Raw genomic sequence first — 12,593 nt, forward strand, 5'->3', positions numbered from 1 at the left:
TGAGCACTAGTGAGCACCAGTTTTAGGGAGAGATAGTATAAAGCTTGCTTTCTGCAGTAATATATTAGTTTCACGTTGCTTTTTTAAAAAGTTTCCACTGACCTTAAAAATATTGAAATCTAAGAAATCGGATTCTGGAGTTCGAGGTTGGGGAATCCAGGGGCTGTGGACACGCAACCACTTCACACACATCACACACAGCAGAAACAAAAGGGGGACGGAAAAATGGGGCGACCTCCTGAAATGCCACGAACTGTGGCCCCAGCAGGGCGCCCGGGGGACAGCCCGGAACGCAGTGCCACTGGTGCCACGTGATTATTCTCTCAGCCTCCGCGGGACCTGGAGACAAAGGAGAGGGGAGGAGACTTGGGTCGGAGGACGAGCGCTTTAGAAATTAGCCCTGGGGTGAGGATGCCCTGTCACCGAGGCTGAGTTTCGGCCTTTGTTTTTTATCTCACCACAGGGAAGTTAAAAATTAACCGGAGCTTGTAAAAGGACTCCTAAGTAATGGGACCTGTGAGGGCCTTTAAAGGGAACCTGCTCATCCAGTCTCCTCGCCACACTGAGACGGGAGAGCAGAGGGAAAGGCTTTTGTTACAGGTACAAGGTTCATGCACCCGATGCTTCAAAAGAAAGGCCAATATTCAATAGGTCAGAGTTTGAGAATAAGGGAAGGTTTTCTGGTCGAGAAGGCCCAGCTCAAGGAGCTAATTCTCAAATTCATCTTAAGAGAGCTCAAAACTCGGGCCTCTTATAGAGTGAGGTGAAGAGGTGGGTAGGGACTGTGATAGCCAAGTGAGGAAAGCACTTGTCCAAGGAAAAGGGGAATTTCTAAATCCCTTTGCTCCTGGTTGACCCCCACTGACCTGAGTCCGGCACTGGCTTCGTTGCTTTGCTCACAATCCCCCCCATCTCTTCACTGACAAAGGGGCTTCTCCGGCCTCAAGCAGAATTCCTCCAGTTAATTAGCACGCACAGCAGGAGCTATTAGCCTGAAGGCCACCAGAGAGGGGAAGCTTTTCACTCTGTCACACTTTCACTGTAAGCTCCTCGAGCCCGCAGCCCCTCCTTTCGGGTCTCCTTCCTTTCTGGGTCTCCCCGCACCCCCAGAGAGTCACGTCCCGGCAAGGCCACTGAGTCCATTTCCTCAGTACGGTGAAACTGCTTCCTCTGACTTCACATTTATGACGATTTCCATTCTTTGGAATGTTCCGTGAGTCTCTCCTCTCTCTCTCTCCCTCTCTCTCTCTCTCCCTCTCTCTCTGTCTCTCTCTCTCTCAGCATTCCTAGATACAGCTTAGAAATCAAATCTCTGTTGAACAGACTGAACTTAAAGTTTGGAGAAATTTAAGAAGGAGGAATAAAAATCCTCCTTCATCTGCCTAGTCTTTTTATTAGCAGTTTTGTCTTAGGCCCCTATCTGCTTCTCTTCTCTAATTGTTTTTTTGATTTATTGATTTTTAGTGAGAGAGAGAGATTGATTTGTTGTCCCATTTATTTATGCATTCATTGGTTGTTTCTTGTGTGTGCCCTGCCTGGGGATCAAACCCACAACCCTGTTTTATTGGAATGACACTCCAAACCAGCTCAGCTACCTAGCCAGGGCTTAAAAAAAAAAAAAAAAAAAAAGTAAATCTTTTATTTATTTTAATTTTCTCCCCCTCCAATTTCTGATTTAGCTGAATAACAGGAGTCTTGGAGTTGCTGGCTCTTCTAATCCTTTTCCAATTTTTGACTGAGGATGCGCATTGATAAGGCTAATCTCTTAAAAGCGGCCCTGTAAGGAGATACAAGGAAATGAGTACTATGTGTTCCTTGATTGTTTATTTGTTTGTCATCAGCTCTAAGGGTGCCATTTTTCTTTACTTTTTATTTTATTTTTAGATTTTATTTATTTTGAGAGAGAGAGGGGAAGGGAGGGAGAAAAAGGGAGAGAAACATCAATGTGTGGTTGCCTCTGACATGCCCCCTACTGGGGACCTGGCCTGCAACCCAGGCATGTGTCCTCACTGGGAGTTGAACCTGAGATGTTTTGGTTCACAGGCCAGAACCCAATCCACTGAGCCACACCAGCCAGGGCTACTTTATTTTTTAATTTACATACAATACAGTTCAGGGAGTTTTCTCAAGAGCACATAATTTGGTAACTCGTACATCTATGAAAATAAATAACATTTCCATTACAGCCTCCTCCCCCCAGTTTCCTTGGGCCTTTTCCCAGTCCAGTCCCTCCCCTCCCAGCCCCACTCCTGTCCCAGGCAACTTTGGTCTGATTTCCGTCCCTTGAGGCTAGCTTTGCCTGTCTTACAATAGAATTCCATACAAATGGAGTCATACAGTATGTACTTTTTATCTGGCTTTTATTGCTGAGTATGTTCTTGAGATTCATCCATGTTGCTGCAAGTACCCATGGTTTGTTTTAAAGGTACTTTTGATAACAAAACTCCAGTTTATTGGGCACTGTGCTCAGTGTTGAAAGCGTGTAGTGACTTTGTGTCAGCTTAGCTGAGCTGGAACTGTGTTTCCCAGAATTCCCTTCCCTGTACATTTCAGGGAAGCGTTGGCTTGGAGAGAAATCTGTGTGGCGTTTGGAAACTGTAAGTGGAGCAACAGCTGTGACTTTAATGTAGGTAGGTAGGTGCAGAGCAGCAGGCACTGAGGCAGCTCACATGCTCTGCTAATTCACTCGCCGTGGCGGCACCGGAACCTGCCACTCTTCTGGCTCCCACCAGAGCTCCTTTACTTTCTCCAAGGTCTGGGTCAAGTGTGTGTGGTTCTAGGTGAAGGGTGCTAGCACCTCCTACAGGGCACCCATAGCATCGAGGTTGGAAGTGTTGAAAATCCAATCTGGTTTTAGTTTATCCCCCCAAGTTTCTGTTTGTCCTCCTCTCATTCAAGCCCAGTCTCCTTTTCTGATTGGCAGCATGGTGACCTTTGGTAATTGAAGGCTAAACAACAGCCATGCCGTCTTCTACCAGGTCCCACAATGGGGTAATTCCTGTGATAAATCTTTTATTCTACATCCTTCATAAAGTTTCTGCTTCTCTAGTCAAATCCTGACTAATTCAGGAAGGACTGGAAATCACAGTCCATGTGGAAAGTGCATCCCACATGAAACCAAGCCTCCAAGCTCCTTAGATTTGGAACCCATCAGTCCCCTTCAGCAGCCCTCTGCTGTGGCTACACCTTGGGTGCTGGGAACACCTGAAATTGCTCCCCCTCCAGCTCCCAGAACAGCCTGTTGTTCTGAGATCTTCTCAGTCTGGTTCCCTCACTACAGCTGTTCCTGGACTGACCTCGTCCAGACTGCCTGCCCTTGACTGCTCCCTTTTATCTCAGTCCATCACCTGCTCTGACTTCGTTTATCTCTTCCCCAGCCTACACCTCACAGAGTATCTCACCTGCCAGCAGTTTCAGTGCTGTTAAGGACAAGTCTCCATACTTGGAAACAAAGGAAGAGACCGACTGTCTGGCCTTCAGCGGTTAGCGTGGTTTAACAAGCTCACCCAAGATTACTTCCTTATCTGGAAGAAAGAAACCAAGTTTAACTTTGCTGTTTGCCATGGATTACAGCCCAGGCACTCTACTAGTTTACAGATTTTTGTCCAATAGAGATGCAAATGATTTCTGTTCAGGGGGGAAGATAAATTATGGTTTCGTTGCCCTGAAGAACATCATCCAGTTTCACATATAACTTAGTACATGTTTGGATAATACCTTCACTTCCTGGTTCATGTGGAGCATCCGCTCTACCAGCCACCAACCCTGCATGCGCCCAGTCATCGCACCAAACTATGTTTTCCCCCCAACGGTATCCATCAAGGCCAGACATGGGTAAGACGAATTATGTTGGCTCTGCAGGAGCTGAATCCACATCTGTCTCTTTCCGATCTTCACCTTCTTCCTTGACTCCTTCCCTTCAACCTCTAAGTATGCTTAAGTTTTGCCCATCTTGAAAATATTCAGATTTGACCTGAGAACATCCAAGCATAGGTGAAGACACTATCATTGTTGTTTGGGTTATCACATTCTTGAATCACCAGACTTTACTCTCTGGAGTGAGAAGAGCCAAGATTTAGGCAAAAAATTAAGGGACACCCTGGCTGGTGTGGCTCAGTGGATTGGGCACCAGCCTGTGAATTGAAAGGTTACTAGTTCTGTTACAGAACAAACAAGGGGGGGCCTGGGACGATATACTATTATTGAAAGAAGGCCCCGGGTCCGTTATGTCCGCCGCCCTAGGAAAGATGTCTCTCAATGCCAGAGATTTGTGAAAAGGAAAGGAAATGTTTATTTAATGCTATACAAACTTCAGGTAGTGACCTAATGTCTTCATCAAAAATCCTAAAGTCCCTAAAAACACCCACAAACGCACAGTCCTTCCTTCCTTCCCCCTTTGCCCAGTCCAGAGTACCGTATCTCAGGAAAGGAAATAGAAGTCCATGGCTCAGGCAGTCCTCTGGTTCTCCCTCTCAGGGCTGCAGGAAGGGAGAGTCCCCACTCTGTCCAGGCCGTGTGGTTCTCCCTCAATGGCTGCCGTGTCTGGGTTTAAATCCCCCATGCCAATCTTCTTCTGCAGCCCCATTTCTGACTCCTCCTACACTTGGGCACACTTGCCCTCAATCTGCTGTCTTCTCCAGCTTTTCTGGTCGCCATCGTGGGTCTGGGCAGGTGTCACCCCATGTCATGGAGCCAATCTTCTCCCAGCTCCCACGCAGGCGCTGTAACTCAGGGAACCTACCTCCCAGGTCCCATCTTGGGGGTGAGGTCCCTTTCCATCCCCCTGGCCTTGAGCATGGCCATAGCTATTTAGCATATCTAAGTGACCAGCCAAAGGCTATAGGTATGCTAAATGACCATGCCATGGATTAGCTGCAAAGCTGCCCTGCATGTTCTTGCTCTGTGTGCCCCTTCCCCCAACTCACACCTGTGGGGGAAGGGGTGAAGACACCTTAAAATCTCCTGGACACCTTGAGTTCTGGACCCCATTTCAAATGCCTATTTGGGGTCCCCCCTCTTGGCTGCACCCTGTAACAGTTCTATTCCCGGCCAGGACACACCAGTTGGGGGCGTGTACGGTGGAACCAATTAAAGTTTCTCTCCCTCTCTTTCTCCCACCTTTCCCTGCTGTCTAAAAATACATTGAAACCCTGGCTGGTATAGCTCAGTGGATTTGAAACCAGAAAAGACAACAGAGTTCAGGCTGCCTGTTACTACCAAACCCAACAAGCAGAGACAGGGATTGAATTTTTTTTTTTTAATTAATGTGTGGTTCCCTCTTGCACGCCCCCTACTGGGGACCTGTCTTGCAACCCAGGCATCTGCCCTGACTGGGAATCAAACCTATGACCCTTTGGTTCACAGGCCAGCACTCAATCCACTGAGCCAACCAGCCAGGGCAGGATTGAATCTTTATGGGTGCTTTATTCAGATGGCTGGTGATCTGAGAAGATGGGGGGTTCATAACCTAACAGACCATCTTGTCTTTTCTTTCCAGGCCAAGGTTTTTATAGCAGGGAATAAATGAGGTGTGGTGAGGGGTTTTGAAATTCAGGAAAATGTTAATTGGATTAAAAAAAAAACCGACTTCAGCATTCTCATCTTGAGCAGTGGTCTTAAGCTGCGCCCCAGGCAGTGGTCTTTAGCTGTGTCCTGGGCAGTGGTCATCTCACCCTGCAGTACAATGGCTCAGATATCATCTTGAGTTGCTTGCAGTCCTTCTGAGAACAAAGGTGTAACTGTTCATGGCCTCCTGGAGTCAGGGTGGGTCATACCCTCAGTTCCTGGAACAAAAGCTTTTACATACATTGATTACTAAGCTTATTAGCTATTACTTACACTAAAATTGTCCAACTCTTAAGTCCCCTATCAGAGTGAGTGAGGGCCTGTGAACCAAATGGTCACCAAGTTTCAGCCCCGGTCACCAGTGGGAGGTGTGTGAGAAGCAACCACACGTTGGTGTTTCTCTCTCTCTTTCTCCTTCCCTTCCCCTCTCTCTAAAATTAAATAAATAAAGTATTTTTTAAATAAATTAAAATAAAATCTTTTTAAAAAAAGAAATGAAGGGAAAAGAAGGAAAGGCAGGTCTGTTTTGTTTTTTGTCTTTAGGTCACCCCTACCCCAAGCAAAAGTAACTCCTCGTATTTTCTTTCTTTGCTTACTGTATCCTCCTAGAGCCTGAGTTTTGAGGCCAAGCCTCGCTTATAACGTTGCATTCCTTTGCTAGCCATACACCTCTGTGTCTGTGTTTCTTATTAGGACCTTCATTCATTCCATCGTTTATTCATGTATCACATATTTATTGTCTCATATACAATGTGTTGCATTAATTGCTATAGCTATAACAGACAATGAAGTCCCGCTCCTTGCTTTACAGAACTCAGTCTGGTTTGAGAGATGGACCTGATTCAAATAATCCCCAAATACAGAATTACATATGTAAAAAGTATGGCAACAGAGAGCTGTTGGGGACTCTAGGGGCATCTGACCTGCTTGCTAGGGTCAGTAAAGGTTTCTATGAACCTTTATGAGGTTCATTGTTTCTTGAAGAAACAATGATCATGCTGAAGTTTGAAGGATGGGTAGGCACTAATTAGACAGTGGGCAGAATGTTTCAAAGGGGATGGGGTGGGGGAGGGGAGCAGGTAATCAAGGGCAAAGTTCTGCAGGGATGTAGAGGGGGAAGGGAATGCTGGAGGAGCAGAAAGATTACAGCAGTGAGGACTTGATGAGGCTGTTAGGGCTGCAGGGGCCAAGTCGTGCAGAGCCCTGAGAATTTTAGAACTCGAGGCTTCATCCTTAGGACAATGGGAAGCCACTGGAATGAGGACTGGGCAATCAGATTTGTGTTTTGGAAGATTCCTCTGGTGGTCATGTAAAGAATGAGTTGGACACGTGGGGGTGTAGGAAGGGGTGGCTAGTTAAAATCAGGATTTGGGTTTTTCTGGGTGCTCTGATTAAATATATCTTCATCTCACACCATTTGTTCTCAATCTTTTCTTTGTTCCTCCTTGGTGGTCTCAAAATACCCTGTTCCTACCTCCACTCTGGCATTCATTTGAGTGTATCATAATTGTCTCTCTCCTGAGCATGAGCACTTCTCAATGGCGATGACTGTGTCTCCATCAGTTCTTTCCCTCCCTCACTCCCTAAACCAAATGTCTGATACACAGTAGGTTCTCAGACAGACGCTTGTAGGCTTGAGGTGTATCTTCCTGCAGTTCTTGCTCCAAGGTCAGGGAAAGGCTGTATTCATTGCCTCTGTCTCTTCATCTCCCATCTGTTCCCACCTGCTCTAGATTCTGCCCCTCTACCTGCCACTGAATTTTCTTGCTAAAATCATACAGCCTCCTTGGTAGTTGGAAAACTATGATGGACCATTTTAGTTCTTGTCTTAGCATGAACTCTGCACACTAGTTTCTTTGAACTGTTCCGAATTGTCTCCTCTCATTATCCTGCAAAGAATCTAGTGCCTTTATCTGTCCCTCTGGGGTCCCCAGAGATGCAGTCTCAGCTTTCTTTCCTTCTCTTCCTGGATGACCAATTCATACACAGTTACAATTTCAGTTATGACCATAGATGCTGATGACTCTAACAGCTATTCATATACCCATCCGATAACTTTCTTCTTAACTGCAGATATGTACTACGAGATCTGTCCCCAAGCTCCTCAAACTCAAATATGAACTCATTCTCTCCTTAGAATCGACTGCCCAACCTGCTTCCTCCCCTTCACTGCTTGTCTCTGAAAATCGTACAACCATTTTGACCCTGTCACCACGCCCAGAAAACTAAAGTCCTCAGTTCTTCCCTTTTCTTATCTCCTACATCCTGTTGACTCTGCCTCCCGAGCACCTGGCAGGTCTGCGTCCTCTTCTCCAGACCTCCTCCCACCTGTGCCAGGCTCCTATTTCCTCCCCTCTCTGTGTCATCCTCCTGCCTCGGTCCCTTGCCCTCCAACCAGCCCTCTGTGTCACAGCCAGAGGAAATTTTCCACAGCCCTGACCACACCACTCCCTGGGTTAGTCATCACTTAGATAAAATCCAAATACCCTTATCATCCGCTCCTTACTTTCAGCCTCCTCTCCCATCATCTCCCCATAAGAACCCTACAATCTCACTGTATTCAACTATATTTAGTTTCCCAAACTTGTCACACAAGTTCCCCATTTTTTTAGAACAATAAACACCTTTATAACACGAGCTAAGATAGGAGGGCAGAGGATTTCTTTGCCTTTCCAGGCCTTGCTTTTCCTCAGACAGAGCTCCAGCCCCTTGCCCTCCCGCAGGTAACCATCTGGGCAGCCTCGTGGGCCTAGGCTTGGAGCGCTGCATGCAAGAAGCTGGCCTGCTGGACCTGCTCCTCTAGAAGACGGCTGATTGTAGCATTCTTTTCCGTCTCATCATATTTCACCTGAATTTTTTTAAATTTTTTTTTGTTTAAAATCTCTTCCTCCTCAGGAGTCAGTTTGGCTCCCATTTTGCGGCCCAGGGGCAGTACCACCAGCGGGCCGGTGCGCTGTCCACGAGCTCGATGCCATTCTGCACCAGGGTCTTGGAGCAGACCAGTCCGATTTGTTGTTGGGTGCATTGCGTGTACGACACTCCGAACCCTAGGAGAAGTTGCCCACATCCAGCCTCAAGTCACAGTCCTTCTTGTTGCCTCCCTGCACGGGGGCCATGTGTCTGCTGCGGGGCCCATCTGCATGTTGGCCTCAGGGTGCCCCAGCTCATTAGTTTTGCTTGGCGTGGTAGGGCTGTCTCCCGTCCCCAGTCTTGCGGTGCTCGCGCCAATTGTCCCGTCAGATGCCTCTGGCTTGGTGCTGGCGGGAAAGAGCTCCCCATCTTTAGACCTTTGTATACGCTGTTCTCTCTGCTCCAAATGCTCTCCCCCACCTCCACCCCATTGGCCTGATAGTTTCCTGTTCATCTTCAGGACAAGTTGAGCAGCCCCTCCTCTGTAAAGCCTTCTCTGTGCTCTCCTAGCACCTTTGACCACGCATCTTCTACTGTAGACCTGCCTGAGTCCTGGGCTGAGAATTCCCTGAGCAGACTCACCCCACCTTGTTCATCAACGGAATATTGTCAACATCATAACAAAACAATGTTATCTGAGGACCCGATATACGAGCTTCTTTGGGAATCAAATCCGATGTTACTAAGTGCCAGTTACCTGATACACAGATAAATGTTTCTGTTCATGACTCAGATGTAAACTCAGGGTTGATAATAGTGTTCATTGAGTTACATCTAGCTGCAATGTCATCAATTATTGGAGTCATAGTTTGAGGTCCCAGCTGTTACAATTTGTTAAAATTGGACTTGTATGAGAAATTAAAATACAATAATAATGATGTTTAATTATTAACCAAAGCGCTCTCTCTCAGTTGAAATGCTTGCTCATTGGTCTACGACGAATGTATTCAAATTATAATCGCCCTCTTTGGTGTTCAGGAGATCAGTAGCCAGGCTGAACTTTGGAACCCTGAAACAAAAGCAATTACGTTCCCCTGAGATATTCTCCTGGAGATTAGTTTATGGACTCCTCAGGCCCCCCGTCTCAGACAGGCTGGGTGCCATGATGCATCTTCCTTCTGAAAAGCTCAGTGTTGTCCTCCAGTATTATTGTCTGGGGTTAATGTGTAGCTCTTTAATTTATGACTTCATGTGTGTGTCTGATCTCTGCCAACTGGGCTGGAGGTTCTTGAGGGCCTATGTCTTTTACTTCCTGGACACCATGAATGCTTACTTCCAGAATTGTATAACTTAAACTAAGTACATTAAGTGCTTAGTACAATAAACGTGTATTAAGTAAACAAGGTACAAAATAACCCCATGTCGGGCCTGGGCTTCAGTGGGATGATTTGACTCTGCTGCCTCACACACCTCCCTCAATGACATGCTTCTCTGCCTGATTCTCACCATTGCTTGGGTCTTTTGGATAAAACATTGTCTCCAGGAGGCCTGCGATGAAATGTAAATATCTAACCTGGGAGATGTCACTTGCTAGCAAATGATCTTTAATAGTTACCCAGCAGAGACCCTGAGCCTAAGACTGTGCCCAGGGGAAGAGCCAGAGAACCTAGGGTCTCACTTTTGGGGTGTGGATTAGGTGGAGCACACCGATGGTAGCTGTAGCAGATGAGAGGTGGAGCGTGGGGCACGAGTCCACTGGGCTGGGCCTGTGTGTGGTGAGGCAGGAGGTGCCTAACTGGGTTAGTGTGCACCTCGGTACAGCAAGAATTGATCTGTGGCATGGAGCATTCACAAACTAACCCGGTGCTGTTGGGTACAAACCAAGTATTCAAGTGAAGGAATTCCCATCTGGCCCAAGGCTACACTCAGAGCATTGTCTGAGTGGTGGATAGGAGCTGGTCTAGGGCTCTTTGCAGTCTGTTCTACATTCACAGTAACTGCTAATCTCATTGCAGTTGAGATGAGAACCAAAGCAAGCAGGGAGAGAGAAACAATTTCTGGGGTAAGCAGAAGGCTTTATTAAATCAAGTTCTCATCTGGAATTCCCCCCGAAACCATGGGGGGATGGGTTGATGTGATGTGACCCATGACCCACAACCAATATAGCTTCCAAATCGACCCTGACTGGTGTGGCTTATTTGGCTGGATGTCGTCCCACGAAGCAAGAGATCACTAGTTTGATTCCTGGTCAGGGCACATGCCTGGGTTGTGGGTTCAGTCCCTGTCAGAGAGTGTGCAAAAGGCAACCAATCAATGTTTCTCTCTCATGTCAATATTTCTCTCCCTCTCTTTCTCCTTCCTTTCTTCTGTCTCTAAAAATAAATAAGTAAAGAAAATACACTTTCTGAATTCTGATCAATCTGTACATAAACAGACCTGCACCCACATGTGATATGCCTAGACCTAAATGCCTCTTTGTGTGTAATTCCAGGACTTTGTTTCCATACGTTGCTTGTTGGTGTGGTGCACAGGAACCAGAAATCAGCAGCATCCCAAAGTGAGTGCGGCGCTCACAGCCCTGAGCAGAATCCTCTCTCCTCTACCAACCTCCAGCAGGAAGCAGGCACGGAAGGTCCCTGGGTTACAAGGGCTTGGCTCTTTTATGACTTTCACTCTCATGGGCGTTTTCACAAGAAGAAAGCAAAGTACAAAATATTTTATAGCCTTTCAGATAGAAAGTATGACACCATATTTCAAAGAATAAAGTCCCTCCATAAAGATGAGCTCCTCACTACAAGTTCCTTCAGGAATCAATGAGAAGTTATGAAGTGCCAGAGCTTAGCTGATACACAAATACACGTTTCTCTAGATTTTGACTATTAAAACATAAATTTTAGAGATGGTAGCCCTGCAGCCACGCAGTATAGGGAAAGAGTTTAGGTTTTGGAGTTGCATATACCTGGGGTCAAACCTTAGTAACTCCATTTGCCAGTGGGATCTTGGGCGTTGCCCACTTTGCCTAACCAGTGCTCTAATTTGTAAATGGAAATAAGTGATACAGTCTCTGTGAAGATGAAGATAACATGAAAAAAACACATTGTGAGTGCTTACCAAGTGCTCATTTTTCCCTTTTCTTCCTTTCTAAATGATCAGCTGAATTAACTAACTACTAAGGAAGATTTTAGACCAGTAGCCAAATAAGGCTCTGAAACTCCAAAAGAGTAAGAAGAGTCTAAAAGGTAAGCTGCAAAAAAGAAAGCAGTCTGTTCCATTAACATTTACAACGATCTAGAACGATCTGGACTGGAGTTACCTGTGTGGGCATCTCTCTCACTACTGGAGCTAGAAACTCATCAAGGGAATACACAGTCACAGAGAACCTTAAGCATCCTTTCTTGTTGAATCTGAGTCTCCACAGGACTAGTGTGGAGATTCAAAGTTTGATTGTTCATTAAAATGGGATGATTTTATCTCCTCTCCCCACCAATTAGTCCTGAAATGCCATTCCCATTAGCTTATTTTGGATCCCCTTAAGGCTTATTTATAGGCCAGCTTTCACATTTTTGCCCCCACGTTATGCCCAATAACATGCATCAAATAAATTTACATTGGTAGTTACAAAATGTAAGGTGCAGATGAGTAATTTTGTCAATAATATTATAATACCTATGTATGGTGCCAGGTAGGTACTTGAAATATTGGGGGACTCACTTTGTAAATTATATGGTTGTCTAACCACTATGCTGTACACTAATATAAAATAATATTGAATGCTGATCTAATTGAAAAATAAAATTAAAAAAATTAATTTATGGACAGACTGTTTCTACAGAAGTGAGCTAGGTTGAGTGACTAGCTAAGCTATGCCTGTGTCCTAATCTGTATTTGCATAATTCCACTGGGCAGCCATCTCCATTTAATTGGTCGTCTGTTTTTTCCAACAAAGCCTTTTGTACCTAAAGATAGAAATAAAGTGTGTTATCCTCCTGTCAAGATGGCTCACCAACACTTCACCAATCTGAGATATTCTTTGAGCTATTTGTAGCATTTAGACCCACATGCTGTTCTTTCTAGGCTGTCTTTTTTTTTTTTTTTTACCAAACTGGAGATAGAAACTTGGTCCCTAACAGTGCTCCAACTCTATAAATGACTCAACTCACCACCATTAGCTACTAGCT

The 12,593-nt window shown here is 45.7% G+C and overlaps 1 long non-coding RNA gene and 1 pseudogene across 2 annotated transcripts; one reads left to right on the plus strand and one right to left on the minus strand.

The window, feature by feature from the left end:
* The first annotated feature begins 361 nt into the window (after nucleotides 1-361).
* Nucleotides 362-4,156, plus strand: LOC118501087. 2 transcript variants are annotated; one of them, XR_004903663.1, is made up of 3 exons: nucleotides 362-651; nucleotides 2,554-2,630; nucleotides 3,378-4,156. It is a non-coding gene; the product is annotated as an uncharacterized LOC118501087 (long non-coding RNA). The 2 variants fall into 2 exon arrangements; XR_004903664.1 differs by having other exon boundaries at nucleotides 362-600.
* A 3,455-nt stretch (nucleotides 4,157-7,611) lies between these two features.
* On the minus strand, nucleotides 7,612-11,094 carry LOC114498714 (annotated as a pseudogene).
* Between the last annotated feature and the right edge of the window lie 1,499 nt (nucleotides 11,095-12,593).

This window comes from Phyllostomus discolor, chromosome 6, assembly GCF_004126475.2.
Source record: "Phyllostomus discolor isolate MPI-MPIP mPhyDis1 chromosome 6, mPhyDis1.pri.v3, whole genome shotgun sequence".
NCBI classification, from domain to species: domain Eukaryota; kingdom Metazoa; phylum Chordata; class Mammalia; order Chiroptera; family Phyllostomidae; genus Phyllostomus; species Phyllostomus discolor.